Below are 7,173 nucleotides of genomic sequence, written 5' to 3' on the forward strand. Positions count from 1 at the left end.
TCTCTATTACAGGGTGACCTCTCTATTACAGTGTGACCTCTCTATTACAGTGTGACCTCTCTATTACAGTGTGACCTCTCTATTATTGGAAGGGCTTTTTCAACAAAACCTTCCTAGACTTTATATGGAAAAATAAACCCAAACTTAAGAAATCTGTAATGTCAAACCAAAGCGCTGATGATGGGCTTGATGGGCTTGAAGTACTAGATTTATTGATATCAACAATACCTTTTGAAGTAAACTGGATAATAAAATATATGTATGCTTAGCTCTGAATCTATACGGTACTTCAATCCTCGTCTTATTTTTAAGAAATTGGGTTGGTGAAACTATTCTCCAGCAAAATGACCCATCAAACTGTCAAAATTTCTCCAACATGCCCTTTTAGCCTTGAAACTATGTCCACAACTTCTCCCCACACAAAACACTTCTGTGGAACAACAAAGATATTTTTGTTAAAAACATGTCTTTATTCTTCCCTGACTAATTTGATATAAATATTATATTTGTTCTTTATTTATTTGATTAAGAAAGGAATATACTCTCTTATAGAAAGATCTTAGAAACATATAACTTACCAATATATTATAAAGAATTGTATTCTTTAAGAAAAGCAATACCTTCAGGACTTACTCAATCAATGACATTGCATTTGTGTTTTGGAGAGCATGTCAAGATACTGTAGATGCACAGTTTATGTTAGAAGGCTGCCCCCTGCTGGATAAGAAATGTAACAATACATTCTAAGGGAACGTCTTCAGTCCAAGAAAGAGATCTCTCTGAAGGGTTTTCTAGAACGCACATATTACTGAAATTGAATGGAAGAAATGGTTGCTCCCTCACAAATTTTGAATATCAAATAAAGTATAAGAAATGCACTTTAAAATCTTTCACAAAATATACCCTTGTAATAACTTGTCTATATTCATGGACTTAGAGGACATATGCCTTTTTTGTGATAAAAACAACTCCAACAACTCCAAACAACCAGAAACATCCACAAACATGTACCCCAAACAACCCCAAACAATGACAACAAGGTACACCAAACAACTCCAAACAACCACAAACATGTTGTCACGGCTTTCGTCTGTAGAAGGAGGAGCGGACCAAAATACAGCGTGGTTGTTATTCATTTTACTTTAATAAAGAAACTGTACACGAATAAACTAACAAAACAACAAACGTGCAAAAACCTAAAACAGTCCTATCTGGTGCAAAACACAGAGACAGGCCGCAAAACCTGAACCTATCGGGGAGGGTCTGGGTGGGCATCTATCCGCGGTGGCGGCTCTGGTGCTGGACGTGGCCCCCACTTCACCGTAGTCTTCCCCCACCTTGTCCGCTTCCGTGACCTCCTAGCCACGGCAACCCTACTAAATAACATGGGACAGAGGGGCAGCTTGGGACAGAGGGGCAGCTCGGGACAGAGGGGCAGCTCGGGACAGAGGGCTCTTCAGACTCCGGCAGCAGCGTCGGACAGGCGGGAGACTCCAGCAGCAGCGCCGGACAGGCGGGAGACTCCAGCAGCAGCGCCGGACAGGCGGGAGACTCCGGCAGCAGCGCCGGACAGGCGGGAGACTCCGGCAGCAGCGCCGGACAGGAGGGAGACTCCGGCAGCAGGGCCGGACAGGCGCAAGACCCCGGCAGCACAGGAGAGGAGAAAGGCTCTGGCAGATCCTGGCTGACCTGGAAGAGTCTGGCTGACTGACGGTTCCGGCAGATCCTGGCTGACTGGCGGATCTGGAAGAGTCTGGCTGACTGGCGGATCTGGAAGAGTCTGGCTGACTGGCGGATCTGGAAGAGTCTGGCTGACTGGCAGATCTGGAAGAGTCTGGCTGACTGGCAGATCTGGAAGAGTCTGGTTGACTGGCAGATCTGGAAGAATCCGGTTGACTGGCAGATCTGGAAGAATCCGGTTGACTGGCAGATCTGGAAGAGTCTGGCTGACTGGCGGATCCTGGCAGACTGACAGCTCTGGCTGCTCCATGCTGACTGGTGGCTCTGGCTGCTCCATGCTGACTGGCGGCTCTGGCTGCTCCATGCTGACTGGCGGCTCGGCCTGCTCCATGCTGACTGGCGGCTCGGGCTGCTCCATGCTGACTGGCGGCTCTGGCTGCTCCATGCTGACTGGCGGCTCTGGATGCTCCATGCTGACTGGCGGCTCTGGATGCTCCATGCTGACTGGCGGCTCTGGATGCTCCATGCTGACTGGCGGCTCTGACAGCTCTGGCGGCTTCTTGCAGACTGACAGCTCTGGCGGCTTCTTGCAGCATGACAGCTCTGGCGGCTTCTTGCAGACTGACAGCTCTGGCGGCTTCTTGCAGACTGACAGCTCTGGCGGCTTCTTGCAGACTGACAGCTCTGGCGGCTTCTTGCAGACTGGCAACTCTGGCTGCTCCATGCAGACTGGCAGCTCTGGCAGCTCCTTGCAGACTGGCAGCTCCTTGCAGACTGGCAGCTCCTTGCAGACTGGCAGCTCCATGCAGACTGGCAGCTCTGGCTGTTCCATGAAGACTGACAGCTCTGGCTGCTCCATGCAGACTGGCAGCTCCATGCAGACTGACAGCTCTGGCTGCTCCATGCAGACTAGCACTCTGGCTGCTCCATGCAGACTGGCAGCTCTGGCTGCTCCATGCAGGCTGGCAGCTCTGGCTGCTCCATGCAGTCTGCCAGCTCTGGCTGCTCCATGCAGACTGCCAGCTCTGGCTGCGCTAAACAGGCAGGAGACTCCGGCAACGCTGTAGAGGCGGAAGGCTCTGGCAGCGCTAAACAGGCGGGAGACTCCAGCAGCGCAGGAGAGGAGGAAGGCTCTGGCTGCGCTGAACAGGCGGGAGACTCCGGCAGCGCAGGAGAGGCGAGGCGCACTGTAGGCCTGATGCGTGGTGCTGGCACTGGTGGTACTGGGCCGAGGACACACACAGGAAGCCTGGTGCGGGGAGCTGCCACCGGAGGGCTGGTGTGTGGAGGTGGTACTGGGTAGACCGGACCGTGCAGGCGCACTGGAGCTCTTGAGCACCGAGCCTGCCCAACCTTACCTGGTTGAATACTCCCGGTCGCTCTGCCAGTGCGGCAAGGTGGAATAGCCCGCACTGGGCTATGCAGGCGAACCGGGGACACTGTGCGCAAGGCTGGTGCCATGTAAGCCGGCCCAAGGAGACGCACGGGGGACCAGATGCGTAGAGCCGGCTTCAAGGCATTTGGCTCGACGCTCAATCTAGCCCGGCCAATACGCGGAGCTGGAATATACGGCACCGGGCTATGCACCAGCACTGGAGACACCGTGCGCACCACAGCATAACACGGTGCATGCCCGGTCTCTCTAGCCTCCTGGTTACCACAGGAAGTTGGCGTAGGTCTCCTACCTAGCGTCGCCATACTCCCTGTGAGCCCCATCCCCAAGAAATTTTTGGGGCTGACTCTCAGGCTTCCATCCGCGTCGCCGTGCTTGCTTCTCCAACTCCATTCTTCTATAACCTTCCGCACACTGCTCCATCGAATCCCAGGCGGGCTCCGGCACTCTCCCTGGGTCGACCGGCCACCTGTCTATCTCCTCCCAAGTTGTGTAGTCCAGATTCTGCTCCCATGTCCCGAAATCCTGACCTCGCTGTTGTGTTGCCTCTGTTCCTTCTCCTGCTGCTGCTTTTGCTGTTGCCCGTTACCACGCTGCTTGGTCCTGTTGTGGTGGGTGATTCTGTCATGGCTTTCGTCTGTAGAAGGAGGAGCGGACCAAAATGCAGCGTGGTTGTTATTCATTTTACTTTAATAAAGAAACTATACACAATAAACTAACAAAACAACAAACGTGTGAAAACCTAAAACAGTCCTATCTGGTGCAAAACACAGAGACAGGAACAATCACCCACAAACACACAGTGAAACCCAGGCTACCTAAATATGGTTCCCAGTCAGAGACAATGACTAACACCTGCCTCTGATTGAGAACCATATCAGGCCAGACATAGAAATAGACAAACAAGACATCCAACATCGAATGCCACTCAGATCACACCCTGACCAACCAAAACATAGAAACATACAAAGTAAACTATGGTCAAGGTGTGACACATGTACCCCAAACAACCCCAAACAATGACAACAAGGTACACCAAACAACTCCAAACAACCACAAACATGTACCCCAAACAATGACAACAAGGTACACCAAACAACTCCAAACAACCACAAACATGTACCCCAAACAATGACAACAAGGTACACCAAACAACCAGAAACAACCAGAAACATGTACCCCAAACAACCCCAAACAATGACAACAAGGTACACCAAACAACTCCAAAGAACCACAAACATGTACCCCAAACAATGACAACAAGGTACACCAAACAACTCCAAACAACCACAAACGTACCCCAAACAACCCCAAACAATGACAACACGGTACACCAAACAACCAGAAACAACCAGAAACATGTACCCCAAACAACCCCAAACATTGAAAAGCATCCAGTTGAAGATTATGTGTGCTGAGGCCACCTGGTCTGCGAACCTCAAAGTGCGTGCGCTATGCGTTTCAGATGGTATTTTTTATGTCTCAGTTGGTATGTGCACATGCAGTGCTCTAACACCCTGGACCAGAGCTATAATCTGTATGTCACTAGCTCTGGTCCAGGGCATAGATAGTAGCTAGCTCTGGTCCACACCAGCTCTGGTATAGCTCTGGTCCACACTAAGTAGCTCTGGTCCAGGGTGTAGCTAATGGCTAGCTAGCTTTGTCCACATTAACTCTGTTCTTGCTTTGGTCGTACTAACTAGCTCTGGTCCAGGGCTTAGCTAGTAGCTAGTTTGGTTGTTTGAGATACATGTTTGGGGATGTTTGTGGTTCTTTAAGGTACCTGTTTATGGTTGTTTGTTGTTGGTTGTTTGGGGTTGGTTGGAGTTTGGGGAGATCAGTACGACCCCTGGATGTGTGACGATCACACAAGTTTGTATGAGTTAATATGGGGATCTAAAGTAAAGACATTCAGTTTAATTGCACATCAAGCTTCAGTGCGTCTGTAACAGGGTGGAATGAGGAAGAGAGGGCGCTTCGATTTGGTGTCAGCCTGGAAATGACTTCACCCAGCTTCATCTGGAAACTCTAGTCTGTTCAAGGGGCTGCCCAGATGACTTATTCTGTAACATGTCTACTGCCCTTGGATTTAGCTTGGTGTCTTGATTGTCTCATTATAAATGCTTGTGTGCATACATCAGTCTCTGCTTGTGTGTGTGACTGTGCCACTGTGTCCCCTAGAGACTACCATATTTGGAGTTTCCTTCCCTACACTAGTCTCTGTAGCCTTCTGCGACAGTGTAAATCAATGGCATCGTCTGGTAGAACAGGAGATCCACTGTTTTGTTACACTCAGAATGACAGAACTGCCGAGGCAGGATCTGGTTAGAAATGCCAGATAATTAAGAAGACTTGATTCATTATTATAAACTGGGTGGTTCGAGCCCTGAATGCTGATTGACTGACAGCCATGGTATATCAGACCGTATACCACATGTATGACAAAACATTTATTTTTACTGCTCTAATTACTTTGGTAAGCAGTTTATAATACGGCTAAGGGCTGTATCCAGACTGTATCCAGGCACTCCTCATTGCGTCGCAACTAAGAGCAGTCCATAGCCGTGGTATATTGGTTATACAGTGCCTTGCGAAAGTATCCGGCCCCCTTGAACTTTGCGACCTTTTGCCACATTTCAGGCTTCAAACATAAAGATATAAAACGGTATTTTTTTTGTGAAGAATCAACAACAAGTGGGACACAATCATGAAGTGGAACGACATTTATTGGATATTTCAAACTTTTTTAACAAATCAAAAACTGAAAAATTGGGCGTGCAAAATTATTCAGCCCCCTTGGGTTAATACTTTGTAGCGCCACCTTTTGCTGCGATTACAGCTGTAAGTCGCTTGGGGTATGTCTCTATCAGTTTTGCACATCGAGAGACTGAAATTCTTTCCCATTCCTCCTTGCAAAACAGCTCGAGCTCAGTGAGGTTGGATGGAGAGCATTTGTGAACAGCAGTTTTCAGTTCTTTCCACAGATTCTCGATTGGATTCAGGTCTGGACTTTGACTTGGCCATTCTAACACCTGGATATGTTTATTTTTGAACCATTCCATTGTAGATTTTGCTTTATGTTTTGGATCATTGTCTTGTTGGAAGACAAATCTCCGTCCCAGTCTCAGGTCTTTTGCAGACTCCATCAGGTTTTCTTCCAGAATGGTCCTGTATTTGGCTCCATCCATCTTCCCGTCAATTTTAACCATCTTCCCTGTCCCTGCTGAAGAAAAGCAGGCCCAAACCATGATGTGAGATATAAAATGACAGAGCAGCCCTGTGTGTGTGTGTGTGTGTGTGTGTGTGTGTGTGTGTGTGTGTGTGTGTGTGTGTGTGTGTGTGTGTGTGTGTGTGTGTGTGTGTGTGTGTGTGTGTGTGTGTGTGTGTGTGTGTGTGTGCGTGTGTGTGTGTGTTTTCTGAGAGCAAATACAGTATTTGTGTTGTATTAATCTCTGCTCTCAAGCAGCACAAACTGTTGATTCATTCCAGATTGACAAATGAAAGTGACTCTTTATGAGGCATCCGTCTCCGAGACAAATACAACTGGGGAACTTAATTGACTAAAGCCAGTGATTATAGCTGTATCTCAAATGGCACCCTATTGTCTATATAGGGCACTACTTTTGACCAGGGCCCCTAGTGCACTATGTAGGGAATAGGGTGCTGTTTGGAACATATACACTGAGCACCTGCCCTTTACATTGGTAATGAAATGTAGGTAAGTTATGTTTATGGCTTTTACATGGAAAAATGCACCAAGCAGGTTTAGGAAATCTAATGTTGTCAGGGGTTGTGGGATTCAGCTCAGAGGTCTACACAGTGTCGTGGTGTGCAGGAGACCTAGGTTCTAACCTAGCTGGTCTCAGTAGGAAGCAGGTAACATGGAAGGATACTAATTTAAAATGTGTAATGGAGACGTTGGCTTTTCAGCCTTTTGATATACCATTCAGTGTTCATCATAAAATAATAGTTGAACTAGATATTATAATCAAACACATTGTTTTCTATGTTGAGGTCCAGCCTTGAAGTGGAAATATAAGCCTGAATATTTGACTGGGGAAAAGTAACACTAAAGGACTTTTTCATGGCACTGACTGCAG

The sequence above is a fragment of the Oncorhynchus masou genome, unplaced genomic scaffold (genome assembly GCF_036934945.1).
Source record: "Oncorhynchus masou masou isolate Uvic2021 unplaced genomic scaffold, UVic_Omas_1.1 unplaced_scaffold_845, whole genome shotgun sequence".
Classification (NCBI taxonomy): domain Eukaryota; kingdom Metazoa; phylum Chordata; class Actinopteri; order Salmoniformes; family Salmonidae; genus Oncorhynchus; species Oncorhynchus masou.